Source organism: Petromyzon marinus, chromosome 52 (genome assembly GCF_048934315.1).
Source record: "Petromyzon marinus isolate PM22_M1 ecotype Great Lakes invasive population chromosome 52, UKy_Petmar_22M1.pri1.0, whole genome shotgun sequence".
Taxonomy (NCBI): domain Eukaryota; kingdom Metazoa; phylum Chordata; class Hyperoartia; order Petromyzontiformes; family Petromyzontidae; genus Petromyzon; species Petromyzon marinus.
In genome coordinates, this window is record NC_133718.1 from 7,024,724 (window position 1) to 7,030,716 (window position 5,993).

At 48.9% G+C, this 5,993-nt stretch overlaps 1 protein-coding gene across 2 annotated transcripts in view; it reads left to right on the top strand.

The window, feature by feature from the left end:
• The window catches only part of LOC116953476 (ephrin-A5-like), a 186,921-nt gene that overhangs the window by 158,568 nt on the left and 22,360 nt on the right, over positions 1-5,993 (top strand). The window lies entirely within an intron of this gene.

Sequence of the window (5,993 nt, forward strand, 5' to 3'; positions counted from 1 at the left end):
GGAGGGGGCGGGGGAAGAAAATTCAAAAGGTAATGAGCTCAGAAATGCTTCTGCGATCCATCGCCCCCTTTGAGCAGCGGCCTAATTGGTTGGACGTTATTAATTGGACGCATGTGCGACGGCTCACAAGCGGGTTTTTGCCGCTCCGTTGCGGAGGCCCTGCGGTTCGAACCCAGAGACCGCCGTGGTTCATGTCACGGGTTGTATTGGCCGTAAGTATGCGCCACATGCTTGGCAGTGGACGCTAAAAATCCCGTGACGTTACTTGAAAAAGAGCAGGCCACGCTTGCTGACGTCGTCATCCATGTTTAGCCAAATTTGAAAATGTACCCGGCGTTTTTATTTTCTTTTGTGAATACGATAAAGCAACATCGACCCCCCCTCCCCCCCCGCTCCCTCCTGCTTTCCTACTACTGCCTGACACTATGTGAGGCGAAAGGTTCTTGAGATACCCATGAACGCTCATGGGTATTCACCGATGATCATGCACTGCTTCTACCCACAATGCATTTCTCACTCATACCTCCTGTTAGCACGGTTGACTACGTACGGTGCGAAAGAAGTTCAACATATAGTACGTAAATGAACGATTAAGTTTTCATAAAAAAAGGTTGGTGGGAGATTTTTCTTTATTTTTTCATTTTGAAAAATCTGATGAAAATGGAGCCGAAATTACGCATTGGGAAAAGCGTACATCTTAATATTATAAAAAAAATCAAATTATACGTTGAAGTCAACATACCAGAGTGTGCTTCGTTGCCACGAAATAAAAGAACGTTTTGTTCACCATACATTTCGGACAAATGCTTCCCAGCAGGTTTAAAGCAATGACACATGGCGCAACCGGAAGTCACATCGGTGAGCACATACAGCACAACCGCGAAATCCAGCGTAGTTTTATTGACCACGATAAAGTTTCCCGGGTTGTATTTCACGTAAATGTGTCTTAAACCTCCCCGCCCCCGCCTCCAACCAGACGCAACCAATTAGTAAGGTTTGTCACGTGAACAGAACGTGCAATATTAGTTAATGCTTCAGCACCCCCATCCTTCTCCCCCGTGTGTTGGACAGGAATGACAAACATTGATCACAAAAGCAAGCCTACGTGTTAATTCGTATTGACCAGTTTTGACTTTCGAAGTCTCATCGGCAACGTGTGGCCCATTAGGCACCGCTGCGTCATCTGGTCTAACGGGCGCAAGTCACCCACGCATACGCGCACACGCTCACCACAGCACCAACAACACAATAACTCGTCTCTGTGTGTGGGCGACAGTTTAAAATACCAAGGTGATCGGCTAGCCGAGAGGTCAGAGCACTGAGCCAGCACCACTGAGATAATGGAGTTCGAATCTGGGCAGCCACCTGTGATTAAAATGTGTTCCCAAGTAAGTGTAGTGATTTTTTGTTTTGTTTGTGAGTCATCTCATCCCAGTTCATCAATGACTGCACACACACACACAAGCCATTGTATAAAAATTATGCTGTTTCCCTTAATTTGTCTAAATTCCAGTTCTGCAGGATTCATATCTTGGGTTTGGCTGCCAGGTGGTAAACACAGCCTCATCGGAGAGTGTGTGTGGTACAGCGTATACCCTGTGTTGTGCAGAGATAAAGATGCCAACGGAAGAATTTGAGTTTTTCTTGGAAGAATCAATTATTGCGCCGGCAGTGCTCAGGCACATGGGATCGCACCGCTCCGCGTGAGATTTTTTTCTCCAAAAATTGACGCTTTGTTTCGTGACAATGCCAACAAGGCAGGCCCGCCAGGAGTAAAACTGGCAAAAAAATCGGCCAAACATGTTCTTAAGGCTTTTCAAACACCGGGTTCAAATGAAGTAAAAAGATCATCATCACGACAACCCCCTCTCCCTCCCCCCCCAACGTCCATCTCAACAACAACAAAAAATGCAGACGTTCGGATGCAAATCAGTAAAAATAGAAGCGTCAATAATATCTTCCTCTGGACAATTGTTTGGCCGAGAAATGTTGGCAACCCAAAAAAAAAACCATGAAATAATACGAAAAGAAGGTCCCAATGCTCCCTGCATGCGGCACTGTCGAGAAGTTTGGGGGAACTTGTCTGTGTAAGAATAACAATGGTTAGGCAAAGTGCTCACGGGGATGAGATTAAATTTCTTTGACCCATTTTTTTTTTCTTCCCGCCATTCCATGTTGTGGCCCACTGGGAAATAGCGGGTAGGATTTCGTGCACCAAAGCTCATGAGATACAATGGGGCTGAGTCTTTCTCCCCAAGCCGTGAGCCTGCCAGAAGACCCGAGCACTGGTCTCAAAGCAGGAGAGCACTTTTATGCCCGCAAGTTGCCGCTCGTTTGTGAATATCAAGCAGACAGGCCCGGTGTGATTGCCGCGGTGTAGACATGGGTGACAGGACCTTTTGCTTCTGAGGCCAGAAAATGTGGAAGCCTTAGAAAGAACAGCTTCAAGAAAATGTTGCACTGATGTTCTGACGCGCCGGCGGTACTGACGCGTGCACCTTTGGAAACGTGTACAGCCTGCACCGCCGTATTGTGTGTATACGTATGTGTGCACGTGTGGTCGTGCGTGTGTGGGGGGAGCGGTAGTGTAGCGGTTAGCGCGCTGCGCTACGAACCCAGCGACCCGAGTTCGAACACCGGTGATGAATATCTGAACCGGTCCCGGGCCTGCACTAGGTCGACTCAGCCTCAAATGAGTACCTGGTGTGGTGTGTAAACATCGCCACTGCGGAGGCAAAGGCGGCCGGGCGTGGTGCTGGCCATCCACCTGCTCGTGTGCCGTGCCAGACTTCATAGGGGGTCGCTAACAACACTTGCCCCAAGTCTGTTCAAGGCTATACGGAGGATCTTTTGTCTTTGTGTGCACGTGTGTGCGTGTGCGGTGGGGAGCGGTAGTGTCGCAGTTAGCGCGCTGCGCTACGAATCCGGCGACCCGAGTTGGATTGCCGCTCCCGGCCAACAGCAGTGATGATTATTTAAACCGGTCCTGGGCCTCCGCCAGGTCCACTCAGCCTCAAACGAGTGCCTGGTGCGAAAACATCGCCCACGAGAGAGACAAAGACGGCCGGGCGTGGCGCTGGCCACCCACCCCCTCCTTGCCGGCCTTCATAGGTGCTCGCTAACTGCACTTGCCCCAACAGCCGGTTGGGAGTCCACAGGGGGCATCTTTGTGTGCGGTGGCACGGTGTGCCTGCAAAAGCGGCGACCTTTTGAGTTCGACCCCTTAGCCCGTGGCTAACATCAGCAGCATCCGATGTTGGAACTGCTGCCGAGCCCTCTCCCGGACTGACTCTGCCTACATTGAGCGCTTGGTGTGGTGTGTAATACATGCTTAGGGGCATCACGAAATGGTTGGGGAGGGACGGGAAGGAGTGGAGGGGCGAGAGGAGGGAAGAGAATGGGCGATGGAGAAGAGATGGAGAGTTTTTGAGAGAGGAATGTAAGGAGGTTAGTGAGGGGGCACCGCTTCATGTACAGGGGCAGGTTATTCATTACGGAACGTCGATTTACGTTGGTTTGCAATATTTTCAAACTGCCCGAATGGCGCAGTGATTTTTTTTGTTGTCCAAATTTCGATTTGCTTCATGGCTGCACTTGAATTTGTATTTGTATTGTTTCCGTCACTTTGGTCACCCAGGTCACCCTTGCAAATGAGACTCCTATCCCGGTGTTTGGAGTTTTCACCTGGTTTAAGCAAAATCAACTTGAAACTTGAACTTAATCGCAAATAAAGAGGCTAAATGGTCATTGGACAATACTCGTCAACCGCTAATGGCCCTGAGCAAGTGGTGGAAATTCCACATTCCTGTGCTGGGCACCGCTCTATCTATAGAACGACCATTGCATTGACCGCACTGTACCCATATACCACTCAGCAGTGGCTTGCTTTGCCATCCCAACGGCTCGATTGGCAGTATTATTCAGCTTAAAAAACATATAATTACCCAATTTCAGGCCATTTTGATGTCTAAAAAATAAAAACCCGTACGCTCATTTGAAGATTTTAACCGCACTTTTAAGAGCTGAAACGCAAGCCACGTCACGATTCCCATCTCCCGTTTAATGAGGAGCCTGTTGATGACTAGCGCTGCAGTCGTCAAATGAAAGTACTTCTCATTAAGAAACGAAAACTTTTGCTACGGGCGCTGGGAACCGACAAGCGCTCTCGCCCTACGATGGCAAGTTTGTGCTTTTGCGGGGCCATGAGGTCACGAGGTCATGGGGGCACGAGGTCGCGAGTCAGGCAAGTAACTCAGCACTGCCCATAGACTCAGCACTGCCCATAGACTCAACACTGCCCATAGACTCAACACTGCCCATAGACTCAACGCTGCCCATAGATTCAGCACTGCCCATAGACTCAACACTGCCCATAGACTTAACACCGCCCATAGACTCAACACTGCCCATAGACTTAACACCGCCCATAGACTCAACACTGCCCATAGACTCAACACTGCCCATAGATTCAACACTGCCCATAGATTCAACACTGCCCATAGACTCAACACTGCCCATAGACTCAACACTGCCCATTGATTTTCTTTGTTTTTTTCAGTAAAGTCACGTAGGTAAAACAAAATTAAAATAAAAGAAAACAACTAAATCAAATCACGACGTTTCGGAGGCAACACAAGCTTCAGCTATCTTGCTGTGACTGCAGCTGCAGCTATCTTGCTGTGACTGTTCCACCTGAAGACGGAAGCTTGTGTTGCCTCCGAAACGTCGTGATTTTATTTAGTTGTTTTATTTTAATTTTGTTTTACATACGTGACTTTACCGAAAAAACCAAAGAGTATGAATCCTTGCAGTCACGAAAGCTTCAAATCTAGAACTGCCCATAGACTCAACACTGCCCATAGACTCAACACTGCTCATAGATTCAACACTGCCCATAGATTCAACACTGCGGTAGACTCAACACTGCCCATAGACTCAACACTGCCCATAGACTCAACACTTCCCAAAGACTCAACACTGCCCCTGTACATGAAGCGGTCCCCTAACCTAATTCCATTCCTCTCAAAGCCTCACCTCTTCTCCATCGCCCATTCTCTTCCTCTTCCCTCCTCTCGCCCCTCCACTCCTTCTTGTCCCTCCCCAACCCTTTCGTGATGCCCCTAAGCACCCCTCGATCACTATCACTCATGTCCTCTATACCTTGTAGCACCCCCTCCCCGTGCCAACTGCATCATTCCGTTCCGTCATCGTTTTGCAAGCTGTGTCAGGCGCCTTGAGTGAAGGCGCTCTGCGCATGTAAATGAGTAAATTAGATTAGATTAAAAGTGCCGCGTGCCTGTGCGTTGTAGGATTTTGAAACTGGGCTTGCATCGGTACAAGAGGCAATCATCAACGGTGTATGGATAGGTAACGAATGGGTCGATACACCGGTAACACTTTTTGTTTGTATACAAAACAAATCAATATCTTTTCTCGCAAACTACAAACCATTAGCTTTAACATGACTGCTCGTTCATCGAAATTGTCGCACAGTGGTCTAGAAGGAGGTTTTATGGGCAAACGTACAAAATTCAAAGATCCCACTTATTGCCTTAACAGACTGTTGGGGCAAGTGGTGTTAGCGAGTAGCACCTATGAAGGCCGGCACGGTACATGAAGGGGTGGTTGGCCAGCACCATGCCTGGCCGCCTTTGTCTCCCCAGTGGCGATGTTTACACACCGCAACAGGTACTCATTTAAGGCTGAGACGATCTACGGGAGGCCCAGGACCGGCTCAGATAATCGTCACTGATTTTGGCCGTGAGCGGGAATCGAACTCGGGTCGCCAGGTTCGTAGCACAGCGCTGCTGACCGCTACACTACCGCTCCCCACCACACATTTACACACGCACGCACGCACGTGTAGTACGTGTATGCACGTGTTCGCACGTACGTGTACGCACGGATTACTCCGTGGACGCGCTCGTTCCACGATGAATCGCAGTGCTCTCCACGTTTCGGTTTAAACATACAGGAGATCAAATAAAAAAAAG